The following is a 15,122-nucleotide window of genomic DNA, read 5'->3' as shown; positions in this document are numbered from 1 at the left end:
AGAGAGAGAGAGAGAGAGAGACAGAGAGACAGAGACAGAGACAGAGACAGAGACAGAGGACAGATATAAAAGAGTGTGAGAGAAAGAAAGTGAAAGGAAGATAAAGGAAGAAAGGGGGAGGAGGGATGAGGGATGAGCTAGACCTATTCAGCCTCAGTTTCTATTTTGTCTAGGTATACTTCTCTAGCTTACTCCTCTCTAGATTTTTCCCTTCCCCTTTTCCATTCCACCTTGCACCTCCCCTTCCTTTCCCTCTCCATTCCTTTCTATTTCCAGCATGAATTCTGTGTGTGTGTCTGTTTTCTTTTCCCAATTAGCAGACCATTTGTAGCAGAAACATCCAGAAGCTGTTACTAAAAGACTTGTCGCCAGCATCAAGGAGCTTATCATGTTTCTAACTTGATTCATTACAACAATCAGCTTAGAAACAGCAGGTAAATGAGAGTGAATGTGAGAGTCTCAAATCTGGGATATCTTGAGTCTCAGGTTCAGTGCAGCAGCAAGAGAACTGGGTGGATCATGAACCAGAGGAAACACCTACCCTCTTTTCTTGATAAGTAGATGACAAAGTAGGAGATATTAGATTTATTGGCATTATGAGGGAGAAGGGGAAAGGAGTTGTATCTTAGTATTCTAATGGAAATTTCCATTTTAATTTATTTAAAATTAAAATTAATTAAAATTCAATTTATTTATCCCTTTAATATTTGCAATTTTAAAAATATATTGTTTCATTTGTTTTTCACCACTATCCTGTGAAAGAGGTGCTATTATTTTGCTCGTTTATGGATGAAGAAACTAAGGATCAGAGAAATTAAATGATCTGCTTAGGAATACTTAGGTAGTAAGAGTCTGAGGGGCCAATTTGAACCTAGATCTTCCTGCTTCCAGCTTCAGCGTTTCTATTTACACTTAGTCTTTAGTCAACAAAGATTATCCAATAACATCTGATGGCCATTTTATAAAAAAAGAACCTAGGACTGAGTAACTCTAGAAGGATGTTTGCATTTTTGTTTAGTCAAATTTATACTGAGAATATTCTTTTTACTTCCTTTGCTAAAAGGCATCACCTCCTATTTGAGTCTTTTCCCAATCCTTGCCCCTCCCTCATTCCATCTCTGCTATTAGTACTCCTTTCCCTCACAAATTTACCTGGTTTTATTTTTTGCATGTATTTAGAATGAACTTAATTATGCAGCTAGGTACCTCAAGAGCCAGAGTACTGAAACTGAGATTAAATCCTTCTTCTGACACTTGACTTGTTGTGGGACCTGCCAAGTCATTTATTCTCTTTTGACCTCAGTTTCCCCATCTGTAAACTGAGGATTATAAAAGGACTTGTCTCGTATGGTTGGTTGTCAGGAGGATCAAATGAGAGAGCACATGTAAAGCATTTTTTAAGTCATGAAGTTCAGTAGGAATGCTAGCAAGCTAGCAATTCTTTCAGCAGAAAGTGACATGTTTAAGGGAGGGATTTCTTTTTGGTCTTCCTGTGCCAATGCTTATTACAATGCCTTCAATATAATAGATATTTGATGTTTATGGAAGTGAAGTGAGATAAAGTGAAATAAGGGGATATTAAATGAAGAGAGATGAAGTGAAATAAAACTTCAGAGTGAGCTGAAGTGAGATGAAATGACATGAGAGGAAGAAAAGTGAAAAATAAAGTTAGGGAAAGTGAGAAGTCACATGAAGGCCCTGGCCCCACAGTGGTCCATCAGGGGTAAGGTCAGCACTTCTGCTCCCTCTCAGAAATCCCTTCTCCTGGCTTTCCTCTAGAGGCCTCAGCCACTCCCATGAGTTGACATTCTAGGTCTTACAACTCATATATTGCCTCCAAGTGGGGTGATGAAACTATGACTATCAGTCAGTAACTACTGATGAGTTGAGCGTCTGTTGGCAGCTGATCACTGCCAGTCTTCCCTTTCCAGGGATTGATGTCACTGTGTCACTCCTGGGCTCAAGAACTGTCAATACCTCTCTATCACTTAGTGTCAAATTCATTTGCTTAGAATTTTCAGCCCTCCACAGATCTCTATGCCCTTTCCCCTGTTACTCTTTCACTAATTCTCTGCTCTCATTAAATTGAATAGCTTTTATCTGATCCCTGAAAACCTCCATGCTTTGCTTTTACCTTTGCCCATACCTTACCCTGTCTCTGGAATGGCTGTATTCCCCCTCTTCTCCTCCTGAACTTCCCACCTATCTTATTAAATCAAACTCAAATGTCACCTCTTTCATGATCATCCTAGACACATACCCCTCAGACGTCATATAGGCCTTTATTTTGAAGTTCTGTAACGCACTCACCAAGTAATTTCGAGTATTAAAATTATATATTTACATCTTGTAGTGTAAGCTTCTTGAGGACAGAGATATCTTCTTATTTAAACTCTGTATCCCCCCGCCCACCCCATCCAGCTTAACATGGCGCTCTGTTCATAGTAGGAGCTTAATAATGTTTATTGGATTTCAGTCTGAGCACTATATACCTGGCTCTAAAGAAATACAAAGATTAATAAGTTCCATTGCCTGCCTGCCCAGAGTTGGTAACCTACCTGTCACCTCATTTGCTTTTTTCAGGGGTTGGGACTCAATCACACATGAGACAATCTTTGATAGGACAAAGAGATGAAGAGAAATATTACAATGTGGGGCACTGGAGCAGGCAGGAGAGTTGGAAGTCATGGATCCAGCACTATGGAGATAGGGGGATGTTATGTGCAGCAGGAAGCAGTAGATATAAAGGGGATTTAGTCCCCTGAAATTAGACTTTATTCATCTCACAGTCTGGCTAGAGTTGACTGTGACAACGTACCCATTGAAGAGAAAATCCTAAGAAATTTAACATTCCCCCTCTATTTGTGAGATATTTCTGTTTTTACAAGTTTTGGAAAACTTTTTATAGGAATAGAAAGATCCCAAAGTCAGAGGACAGGGCCACCAATGTTTTAAACAAAAGGGGGAACCTAGAGGACCAGTTGCTTATTTTCTGACCACAGGAAAATACTAGACAAACTAATCAAAGAATCATTTGTCAATACAGCTAGAGGGAAGAATGTGGAGTAAGAGAGTTTGCATGTGACTTCCCAGCCAATTCTAATCCGTGCTTCAAGAATGTCTAGCAACCAGGAATTGTCAACCTGAGGGGACAGCTCCCTATGGTATCCTTCAGAAGGCTGATAATGAAGTTGTGAAGCTTGCATTTGGATTACTTGGAAAAGCCCTGGCATCTTCTTCTTTGGAAGATCTTAAGCAAAGGTGAGAGAGTCACACCCACCTGAAGTAAGGGTTAGGTGTAACAGCATTTTTTTTGGCAGCAGAGAGATGATCCAAGTGAGCTAAGAAAGAAGCCTTTTGACAGTATAGTTTTATGACTTCATGGGCCAACACTCAGGGATGGCAAATAGACTGAGATTGCTCAGTCACGGTGACTGAAGAAATGGAAGAGAGGCTCATCCAGCCTTTCTATCAAAAGAAAGTGATGTTGGTATAGCTTTTCTTGCTTAGGACAAATGACTGCTTTGGGATACAGGTTTCCTTAGTAACCTTTCACGCTAGATATGTGTGGGATGGAATCCTAATGGAGTGTATCCAGGAAAGGGTCTTTATAAGAAAAAAATACCAGGAGTTAATGAGGCAGTTTGTTTTCCTGGACAGCAGGGTGTAAAGAACTTTGACAAGGGAGAGCACTATTTTTCCCCCAGTAAAATAAAAAAAAAATACTGTATGATAACTAAAAAGAAGTTGCTGGTAGCTATTTTAAGTATGATGGACTCTCCTTTTTCTCTCCTGTCTTTCTACTTCCACTTTCTCTTTCTCTCCCTTCCCTCTCCTACCAGGTGAATTGTGCAGTAATTGAAACTGTTTTTGTCACCTTCCTATCTCCCTCTTAAATATTTTCCTAAAGGTGAGAACCTTGTAACAAACAACATCCCCTAAATTCCCTTTATCCTCAGGCAAGATTCCTGACTACCCAGGAGTCTCTCCCCAGCCACTGATTCAACTTGCTCTCTCTGCCAACATCTCACATTCTTGACTGCCCAATTGGAAAGGGCGTTCAATTCTTCTAAAACCTTAAAGACCTATTGTAACAGTTCACTGGGTTAGCCTCACTAAGGGCATTTACATTTTCATAGGGGACAGTATCTTAACATAAAGGAATGAAGATCCATGGATAGAATTTAAGATATTAGAGATAGACCAATGAGGAGAAATTTTAGGAAAGAGATTTCCTGGTCTCCCTTAAATCAAATGGTGGAGATAATAATGAATATGTGAGCCGCATCGTGACAGAGAGGTGATACACTTATGGTGCAGAAAGAAATACATCGATATATCTACAATCCTGTCTATGTTTATGCCTATCTGCATGTTTATGTCTACATCTATATCTCAATCTCTATGTCAATATCTATACCTTTAGCAATATCCATAGTTGTAACTATGGCTATATCTATATCCGTATCTATATCTACATGTATATCCACATTCCTGTTTATATCATCTCCCTCATTTATCTCTATTGGATAGATCTAACGTGGATATTTGCTTTGGCTATCTATGCATATTTGTTATTTTTTTTCTCATTAAAAAAGGAAAAAAGAAAAAAAAAAGCATATGATCAGGGAACTACTCATTCTACCTACAGACCAAACTTCTCTTCAATTTTTGTCCCTTTCCAATTTGCTTGATATGTAGCTCTTTTCTTGTCTTCTTTTGTCCTACAATAATTTGGACTGTGCATTTGGTTCATCCATCAGTAAAGAGTTGACTTATGTCTCTGAAGGTAGAGAGAAGTGGAGGGAGATAAAAGTAGATACCTCCCATTACTCTATAAGAAAATGACCTCTAGGGGTGGCCAGGCAGCACAGCGAGTAAGAGCACTGGCTTTACTGTCGGGATGACTTGTGGATCAAATCTGGGCTCAGACACTTAGCACCCACCCAGAAACACCTGGCCATGTAACCTTGAGCAAGTTACTTAACCCCGATTGCTTTAAAAAAAAAAAAGAAAAGAAAATGACCTCTAGCCAGGCTGATATACTCACTATCCTTCAAGGAGATTTTGTACATCCCCACTCCTATGCTTTGACTCATGCATTAATTTCATCTAAGACTGTCTCTCATATTCTCTGCAATTTTGTATTCGAAGGTCAATGTCCTTTCTTATTTATGCTTTCTTATCTCATGGTGGATATAGAGCTTGCCTTGGAACAGGAAATCCTGGGTTCAAGTCCTTCTTTTGACATATACTGACTGCGGGGCCCTGGGTATATCCCTTGATCATCCTTGAACTTTCTAAGAATTATAAGTGACCTGGATTGGTAAAAAGAGTTTCATCAGCTTAGAATTCCCTATAGCAATGAAATCTAGGTCTAGATCATACCCTCTCTCAGACAGACCTACTTTGCTATGTGATATCCTGATTGAGTCTATCTCCCTCCCCATAGTGGCTGTTCCAAAACTTCTCAGTTCCATGTTTTCTCTTTAGAGTACATTGTCTCCCACTTAAATAAGGAAGTAGGGGCTATGAGTAGAGAGCTCCCTCTCCTCCTTCTCAAATCCTGGCACATTAGTCCTTAGTTTCTCCTCCCCTTGTTTCAGTCACTCAGGTAGAAGTAGCCCTTCTCCTTGACAAAGCTCCTCTTATTTGTATCTCTAATCCCATGCTTTCCTTTCTCTCTCAGGAACATGTTCTTCCATCACCCCTGCTTCTACTAACATTATGAATCTTTCCTCATCTACTAGATCTTTCATGACTACTTAACAACATACTCTGCACACATCCATCCTGAAACAAACCTTGACTTGACTGTCTATGTCCTTTAAACTATCATTTTGTAGCTCTCTTTCAGTCCATGGTTAAACTCTTCTCCTTCACCTCTCATATACTGCTTAACCCTTTATGGTATGACTTTTACCCTGACTACTTAACTAATACTGTTCTTTCCAACAGTGTCAATGATCCCTTAATTGCTCAATTCAGCAATCTTTGTTCAGTCCTCAGTTTTCTTGACTCTGAGATGGTTTTTGACATGGTTTATCATGCCCCCTTTCTGGATATTCTCATCCTTTCAGTTTTCTTGACTCTATTCTGCCCTAGTTATTGTTAGGCTTCTTCTTCTCAGTCCCCTTTTCTGAATCATCACCTTCACGTATATCTATCTCCTTTCCCTTAACTGTGCCCTGAAGTGTTGGTGCTCGACTCAACTCTCTCTGTACTTCTCCAGTTATTACCTCTGTGCAACTGACTCCCAAATCTTAAAATTCAGCCTAAACATCTCTCCTAGTCCTAGTCTCAAGTCCTCAACAGGCAGATAGATACCTCCATCATGCTAGAGTGCCAGACAGTAACTCAAACTCTATATGTCAAAATCAAAATTTATCATTCCACCAATATTCTCCCTCTCTGGACTTCTCCATTTTATTATTTTTAATTTTTGGAGGCAATCAAGGTTAAGTGGCCTGCCTGGGTCACACAGCTAGTAAGTGTCTGAGGCCAAATTTGAACTCAGGTTCTTTCCACTCCAGGGGTAGTGCTCTATCCACTGAACCACCCAGCTACCTCCAAACCTCCCTGTTTTAGACAAAGGCATCACCAACCTTCTAGTCAAACAGATTCACATCCTCAGGCATCCTCAATTTCTCCCTCTTACTAACTTCATATACAGCCAGTTGCTAAGTCTGGTTAATTCTTTCTCCACAATGACTCTCCCACCAGACCCTTCTTTTCACTCATTCATCTACCAGAATAACTCAGGCCCTCACCCACTCTCGTCTGGACTACATACAGACTCCTATTTTTTTCTCCTAATTGCTTATCTTTTCTGTTTACAACTGATACCAGAATTATTTTCCTAATGGGCCTGTTTAATCTTGTCATTTTCCTGCACAAGAATCATGAGTGGCTCACTTTTTCTTCTAGGATAAAAAAGATAAGCTCCTCATCTTGACATTAAAAAATCCTTCATGGGGTGGCTAGGTGGTGCCATGAATAGAGCACTGGCCCTGGAGTCAGGAGGGCTTGAGTTCAAATCTGTTCTCAGACACTTAACACTTACTAGCTATGTGACCTTGGGCAAGTCACTTAACCCCAATTGCCCTACCTTCCCCCCTCCAAAAAAAAAAGCAAAAAATCAATTTAAATCCTTTATAATCTTCCTTGTCTGTCTTTTTATATTTGTTTCATGCTACTTCCTTATACCCACTCTATTTTCTTTTTATTTTTTTTTTAAAGCAATTGGGGTTAAGTAACTTGCTTATGGTTACATGGCCAGTTATTTTTGGGTGTGGTGCTAAGTATCAGAACCCGGATTCGATCCTCAGGTCATCCCAACACTGGGGCCAGTGCTCTTACTCGCTGTGCTACCTGGCCACCCCTACACTCTATTTTCTTGACAAATTGACCTATTTACTATTCTCTGTGCTTGAAATTCTACTTCTTTCCTTTATACCTTTACACAAGCTATCCCTGTACTATACCTTCACAAGATGAATCAATCAATAAACATTTATTAAGCGCCTACTATGTGCCAAGAACTGGAAGGATCTCTGCCCTCAAGGCACTTGAAGATAAGGCAGTCAGTCAGCAAGTATACTTTCAGTGTTTGTTTCTCTCTTCTGCTTCTCCTTCTATATCTGATAACTGGAGGATAGAGTTCTGGTTCTAGACTCAGGAAGACCTGAGTTCAAATCCAGGCTCAGATACTTATTAACTGTAATCCTGGGCAAGTCACTTAATCTTTGCTTCAGCTTCCTCAATTATAAAATGGGGACAATAACAGTATCTACTTCTCAGGATTGTTGTGAGGATCAAATGAGATATTTGTGTTAAAAAAAATCATTAGTCACAATGCCTGGCACACAGTATGTGCTACATAAATGCTCATTCCCTTCTCTTCCTTTCCTTTCTATCCTAATACTCTTGTTCAATGTCCTTTCCTAGTGATTTATCCTTGGAATCTCATTGCCCAAAGTTTTCCTTCTTTCTCTTCTCTTTCCCCTCTAAACTATCTCACTTAGTGAACTCCTCCCTCCCATGGGTTCAATTATCTCTGACTCTCTGTGAATGATTCCCAGATCCATCTATACACCCAGCCCTCAGTTCTATTGACCTTCAGTCTTACTTCCCCTGCTGTCCCTTGGACATCTCTAACTGAACATCTGGTAGGTGTTTCAAACTCAACATATCCAAAACAGAACTTGTTATCATTCCCGCAAACCCTCCACTCTTCTAAGCTTCCTGGGTACAGTCAAGGGTGCCACCATCCACCTAGTTACCTTCCTGTTTCTAGCTAGTCTACACTTCACTTTCTTTCACCCATTCTATGATTTAGCTATGCTGGCCTACTTGCAGTATCTTGAACTCAACACTCATCTCCTATCATTGTGCCTTTGCACTGGCTTGTTGCCCTAACCCCTCACCTTTGTCTCGGTGCCCTTCAAGGCCCATCTCAAGTACCACAAGTCATAGACCTTTCCTAGTCCCCTAAAATGTCTTCAGCTTTAAGATTACTTTCATCTAGCGAGTAAGAGCACCGGCTCCAGTGTGAGGATGACCTGGGGATCAAATCCAGGCTCAAATACTTAGCACCACACCCAGAAATAACTGGCCGTGTAACCTTGAGCAAGTTACTTAACCCCAATTGCTTTAAAAAAAAAAAGATTAGTTTCATCTAATCTGTATATATGTTATATATCTATTTATAAATATGTTGTCCCTGCCATTTGAATGTCTACTTCTTGAGCACATACACACATACATATATGTATATATGCATGCATATGACTATATGCACACACGTATATAATACATATATACATTTATATATACATATACATGTGCATACATATGTGGGTATATGTATGCAAAATGTATGTGTGTATGTATGTATCTATCTATGTACACACACACTGTTTTTCCTTGTATCCCCAGCATTTAGTACAATTCCTGGCATGTAATTAGCACTTAATAAATGCTTATTGACTGCCTGCCTGACTGCCTTATCTTCTCGATTAGATTGTAAGTTTTTTTTTAAGTATAGAGAGCCTATCATATATTGCTTTGATGCTCCAGAGACTCTAATATATTATTTTTCACATAATTGTAAATGACACAAAGCTTGGAAGGAAGGCTAACACGGAGGATGATAGAATTTGGATCCCAGAAGTCAATGACAGACTAGTTTAATGACATGAAACTTGATAGGAATAAATGTAAAGTCATACACTTACATTTTTAAAAATATCACAAGCATCAGATAGACAGAATAAAGCTCATCAGTTGCTTATTTATTTTATCTGAGAGTTTTAGTGACCTTCTAGATTGAGATGACTTCAAGGCATATGATAGAAGCCAGGAAAGTTAATTCCTTCTTAGTTTGCACTGAGAAAGTAATCATGTCCAGAATGAAAATGGCAATCATCATATTTCACTCAAAAAACTCAACTGAGTGTAGCTGAGCACTTTTTGGTGATACCTAGAGGGCATTGTCACTTAGGCATAAGTTAGAGGAGGTGACCTTTAAAGCCCTTTGCAGTTGGGAGGTCCTGTGACTAAAGAAACAATGTGAGTTTGGTGCATTAGAGTTAAGCTGGTGCTAGGCTACCCTCATCCATGAGGGTAGCTAGAAACATATGTGATCAACTCTTTTCTTTCTGCTTTGATTTAGAATCACAGGATTATAGATTTAGAGGTCACAGGCCATTTATTCCAATTTCTCCATCTTCATTTTTTGAAAAGTTCATGGCTTGCCTGAGGTCCTGAAGTGGACCTCCAGTCCTTTGACTTCAAATTCAGCATTCTTTCCACTATACCCTGCTGACTCTTTTGAATTCTTGTGCATCATGTTATTGTTGAAGGAGAAGAGCTCATTTTGCTCCCCCAACAGAGGCTTCCATGGAGTGTCAGGATTTCATGAGTATTTTGAAAACAAATCCACAAATTCAGAATTCATGGTTTCTATCCTATTCAGCCACCATCTCCCTCATGTCCCCCACCATGTCCACACAACAATAAAATCACTGCCACCAGCCACAACCGAAGCAAAATTGATGAATATTTTTATTTTGGAAAGAGAATTTTTCCCCCTAATTTTGACTCAGTAGTACTTCATTCAGGTTGTAGAAAATGTTATAAATAAGGAAATATAACACACTTTGGGGATCACAACATTTTCTCTGTCACTAGAACATTAGATCTTCATTAGTGAAAAAGCAAGTCAGAGGCCTTTCTTAAACTAATTTTTCTCATTCTCAGTAAGAATTGCCCATATGTTTGGGATCATCTGACCATGGAGCAGCTGCAGTCAGTTTGGGAAAAGACAAAATTTACTATAAAAGCTGGGCAGCTTTGAAAACAATGTGTAGTATTTATTACATAGGTTTTCTTGAAATGGAAATTTATATTGAATCCTTTCTTATGGTCTGCTGTGTACATGGCATTTTTTTTCTTTTCTCATTTTGCATTTAAGTTTAAAATTAAAAAAAATCTGAAAAAAAAGAGAGAGAAAATCTATTCCTGTGGATGTGTTGTCTGAAGAGATGACAATGATTTATGTGGGCTGGCTATGTATAGAAAGTTGGCAGAAACTAATTAATTCTCTACATAATGAAGCTGACACTGTGTGCTATGGAGTTAAGTAAAGCATGAGGCTCAGGTAATGGGCTTGGGGAACAATGAATTACCCTGATTATTAGCGATTTAGTCCTGCTAAGAAGAAGCACTCTCCTAGAATGTGCATTAAGAAGAGAATGGGATAGAACTAGTATGGTGGGTGTGGAACACACTTCCTCTACAGGGAGATATGATTCCTTCCTGATCACTCTCTCCACAATTTGTAACTTTTTGGTGGTGGGCAAGACAACTGTTGCCCGGACCATCCTTTTCAGGGCCCCATTGCTATGATACTCCCTCTAGCCCCAACAGGGTCAGAGCATGGACCAAGCCCTACTCTCTCTATCTCTCTCTCTGAGTCTCTGTCTCCCTATTTCTGTCTCTGTTTCTGTCTCTCTATCTCTCCTTCTGTTTCTGTCTCTCTATCTCTGTCTCTGTCTCACTTTTTTCTTTGTCTCTGTCTGCATTTCTCTGTCTCTCCCAGTGTGCCTGAATGTGTAGCTAAGCTTTTCTTTGGTAGGGTGAGCTGTGTTACATTTCTGGAAAATTAAAATATCTCTGAAAAAGAGTAAGAGTAAAGAGAATTGGTGAAAATATTTTTTGAAATCGAGTTACTTGATCTAATTCCTAAAGCCCAAAGTACTGTGTCTCTCTCCTTTAAAGCACATGAAATACCCTTGGTAAATGGTGAGATATGGGTCAATGCCTAGTTTCTGCCATACTTATTTCCAGTTTTTCTAATAGTTTTTACCAAATAATGAATTCTTACCCCAAAATCTTAAATCTTTACACTTGTCAAATACAAAATTATTTTTTTTTGGCATGGCTGTAAATTGTATGTCTACTCTATTTAATTGATCTACCTTTCTATTTTTTAGCCAATACGAGATAGTTTTGATAATTATTCCCTTAAATTACAGTTTAAGATCTGGTACTACTAGACCAACAAATGCCCACATTGGCATCATCTCCTCTGCCACAGGTCATCCTTCTGCTGCCATGTCTGGAAGTCTGCTGCTTGGAGATGAGGCTCCCAACTTTGAGGTGGACACCACTATTGGACACATTGGTTTCCATGACTTCCTTGGAGACTCATGAGGGCATTCTCTTCTACCATCCTAGGGATTTTACTCCAGTGTGCACAATAGAACTGGGCTGTGCTGCAAAGCTGGCTCCCGAATTTGTGAAGCATAATGTTAAGATGATTGCCCTTTCTAATGACTCAGTCCAAGACCATCTTTCCTGGGGTAAGGATATCAATTCATGCAATGGAGAGGAGCCCACAGAGAAGCTGCCTTTCCCCATCATTGATGATCAAAAACGGGACTTTGCCATCAAGTTGGGCATGTTAGACCCAGATGAATGGGATAGGCAAGGCATGCCTCTGACAGCTTGTGTGGTATTTATTTTTGGCCCAGATAAGAAGTTGACATTGTCTATCCTCTACCCAGCAACTACTGGTAGGAACTTTGATGAGATCCTCAGAGTGATTGATCCCTTTAGTTGACAGCATACAAGAAGGTTGATACTCCTGTTGACTGGAAATATGGGGATAGTGTCATGGTTGTTCCAACTATCCCTGAAGAGGAGGCCAGAAAACTCTTTCCTAAAGGCGTCTTCACCTAGAGCTCATTTTAAGCAAGAAATACCTATGATACACTCCTCAGCCATAGGTTACTCCAGCAAGACCATGCTGGAGTCTGGCTGGGGTTCCCATGAAGATGTCTGCCAGACAGGATACCAGCCTGCCAATCATGTCTTCCTACAGTAATTGATTTAAACATCTTAGGAGAAAGTCAGGAATCTTTGGGCTGTTCTACTAATGACTTGTTAAATGAATATGGCACTAAAAGTCACCCATGATTCCTCTCCTTGTGCCTTTACCAGCATTTCACTTGGGTCATTGAACTCTCTTGTTGATCTGCTGGCTATCTCTGGGATGGCACAGTTTGGGACCTTAAATCCTTGTGAGATCTGTTGCAGTCTCTATCATTGTAAAGCCAAACATGAGCAGCTTTCCAGAAGAGTACTACTGTGAACAGTTTTTCAGGATTCTGATTATATAGTATAGTGAACACTCTATTCAATAATAAATAAAAACAAAACATTCACAGTAAATCAAGGTACAGAAATCACAATGTTACAGCTTAACATAGAAAATCAAAATACAGCATTCACAACAACTTATCACAGAAATGAGCACATAGTTTTCACCACAGTGGTCACATGATTTTGAGCAAAGTAGAATCATTTAGTCAGTCTAACACTTAGTAACTCAATCATTCAATCAACTCAATCATTCAGTCATCCTTAAGGAGATTGGCCTCCTTAAGGGACACAAAGTACAATAGTGAAAGTTCTCCACTAAGAGACACTAAGTTACAAATCAATTACTATTCAGTCATCATTCACGATTCAATCATCAGAAAATACACAAGCCCTCCACCCCTAGGTCACTAGTAAATTACAATTTCTCAGTCAGTACACAATATCCTAGTAAAGTCTTCTTTCAGTTTGAATCAGGGTGGTCTCTCAGATTCCCTGAATCCCCTTCCATGGTCCCAGGTCCTACCTGGATTCACCAAACTGTCACTTGGGTTTAAAGGCAGACAGCTCCCTGGTCCAGCTCTCCATGTACTTCCTGTTCCACACTGAAGCTCACAGCGTTCAGTCCACCTTAAATCCTTCACAGTTTCTGTTCCTGGGAAATCAAGGCTTAACAAAAGCACAAACAGGTTCATACAAAGTACCAACATCACAGTCATGCTTTCTCAGTCTGCGGCAGCTCCCAGAAGCTCTAGCTGGTTCCCAGAATCAAAAATCACTTCACCCAGGTTCCCAAAATCAAAATCATTCTCTCCAGCCTGGGGGGGGGTGGGGGCTTTCCTCTTCAACCTCCCCAGTGGCAGCAGCTTCTGACTCCACGAAGCTTGCTCCAATAAGATCTGACTTTCCCAGCCAGGGTCTTTCCTTATATATAGTATTGCTCCTCCTTATTCAGCCTCTTCCTGCTACATCAGCAGCAGGGGATCACACCTTCTGTTTCATTAACAAAGGCTTGATTAATTACTAAGTGCTAAGTACCTGTTACCTTTGCCAATACAAAGGGATCAAATTACATTGCTATTACAATCATCAGCCACCTAGTATGATTGGCATTTAGGAAAGGGACTACTTAGGAGCATTGCAGGAATAGGACTTCATTAACTGACCTAATAGACAAATCATCTCTTTTTCTAATTATCCATTTGAGGGAGGTGACAATTTAACATGTCTGGTTTTAAGCTTCATCTCTCTAAGTTTATGACCAACAACTTGTAATAATTTAGGTGTTTCATATAGTGTTTTTTTTCTAAAATGTTGAGTGTTCTAACCACAGGAAAAACCTGGAGATTCTTCTCTTTCCAGCAGATAAAGGGAAGCAATAACCTTAAAATATTTTGATAGATTGGGCAAAGAGCTTTCTAATTATGTTACAAGTATGTGGTTGAGACTACAGACAAGCTGCCCAATGCCTGCTAGTGATATACAGAGTGGTGGAGGTATATGATTATGGATGCTTTTTTAAACAAGTCACATACCTAGACATGGAAAACTGCTCTAAATGTTCATAATAAGATGAAAGCATGTGTACTCGAAGAAAGGAAGATATAAAGATACTATTTATTTACTATAAAATGTTATCTCTGCAGTGAATTGTTTTCTGATATTTTACCTTTAGGGGAGCCACAAATAAAAGCTTTTTGAAACTAAAAAAAAAAGATCTGGTACTACTAAACCTCCTTCCTTTACAGTTTTTTTTTCATTATACTGCATATCCTGTCTTATATCCTAGATATTTTGCGCTTATCTCCCTCATTAAACTAAAAACTCCTTGAAAGCACGCACTTGATTTTATTCATTTTTTAAAAGTTTTGCTTAAGGTCTTGCATATACTACATAATTATAGTAACATGTTTGGAATGTTTGTTTAATTAAGAAAACAATAGGGGAGAGACATAATTTTCCAGTATTCCAGGATGACCTTTGGAATGTCAGCAGTCCTTATAACTTTTGTTCTTTAGGACTTGATTATTTTGTTTTAGTTATGACCTGTGAGTTTACCCTTGTAGGGAACACTTCTTAAAATTCCTTTCAGAGTAGAGACAGGGACTGAAGATTAAGACATAAAGACTCCTAGTTGCTGAGACTGATGTTTACTTGAATTGTGTTGAGATAGAAAATTGGAGAAGTTGAATTACCCATTATTCCATGAGACTGAGACAGGGAATGGAAGTCGCACAATGCTTTCTCCACTTTCTTTTTTTCTTCTACTTTAGTCCATGATTCTGAGAGAGGAGGCAAAAGCCCTACTTTCTCTTCCATGAGCCAAAGGTTTAAAGTAAATATGTGTGTGTATGACTTTTTGTCATATAAACTTTTCATCTTTTTAATGTACTGTTTTTATTATGTTGTAGGATCCTTGAGGGTGGGAACAGACTTATATCTTTCTTTGTATCCCCCAA

The 15,122-nt window shown here is 39.3% G+C and overlaps 1 pseudogene; it reads left to right on the top strand.

The window, feature by feature from the left end:
- The first annotated feature begins 10,143 nt into the window (after positions 1-10,143).
- LOC138159061 (peroxiredoxin-6 pseudogene) lies at positions 10,144-12,290 on the top strand (annotated as a pseudogene).
- The last annotated feature ends 2,832 nt before the right edge of the window (positions 12,291-15,122 follow it).

This window comes from Petaurus breviceps, unplaced genomic scaffold (assembly GCF_028583685.1).
Source record: "Petaurus breviceps papuanus isolate PSGF00001 unplaced genomic scaffold, PetGlider_PUasm1.0 175, whole genome shotgun sequence".
Taxonomy (NCBI): domain Eukaryota; kingdom Metazoa; phylum Chordata; class Mammalia; order Diprotodontia; family Petauridae; genus Petaurus; species Petaurus breviceps.
This window is presented reverse-complemented; position numbering and strand designations above follow the sequence as displayed.